The sequence below is a fragment of the Penaeus monodon genome, chromosome 21 (genome assembly GCF_015228065.2).
Source record: "Penaeus monodon isolate SGIC_2016 chromosome 21, NSTDA_Pmon_1, whole genome shotgun sequence".
NCBI lineage: Eukaryota > Metazoa > Arthropoda > Malacostraca > Decapoda > Penaeidae > Penaeus > Penaeus monodon.
Window position 1 is genome coordinate 6,762,009 of NC_051406.1, and position 553 is coordinate 6,762,561.

The window sequence follows — 553 nt, forward strand, 5'->3', positions numbered from 1 at the left end:
CAGCGGTATCACTGAATAGAAAGTTGAAACCGGTTACTTGTTTTTTGGGGAAAAGGAGATCATATAACGAACAAATCGCCAGTAATGAGCGACTTAAACGATTCTGCAAATGAGTTCACTTAATTAACATGCAAATTTCTAAAAGCTCGCGATTCTACTGATATTCGCGCTCCAGAAAATATACGTAATATTTAATCAGAATTCTAGTTTTACAAACACATTTTTTCATAATATAAAAGTAATCTTTATGGCACATCGTTTTCATCTAAAAAAATATTCTCCGCTTTAACGATGTTTATCAGTGCATAATCTCATGAAATAGCCATACACAGGTTGGCAGTTAGCAGCTTTTCACTAGCCTATTTTGCACAATGCGCTATAAAGGAGATTCGAAAGTCAGATCATTCCGAAAGTATACTGCTTTGTTATTCTTATTGTAATGCCTACTGCAGATACGTACAAAAAGAAAATGTACTTCCATAGTGCTGCATGAAAATATACATGGCATTTACGCACATCCGCATACGTACAGTTACACCCATCCCTATAATCC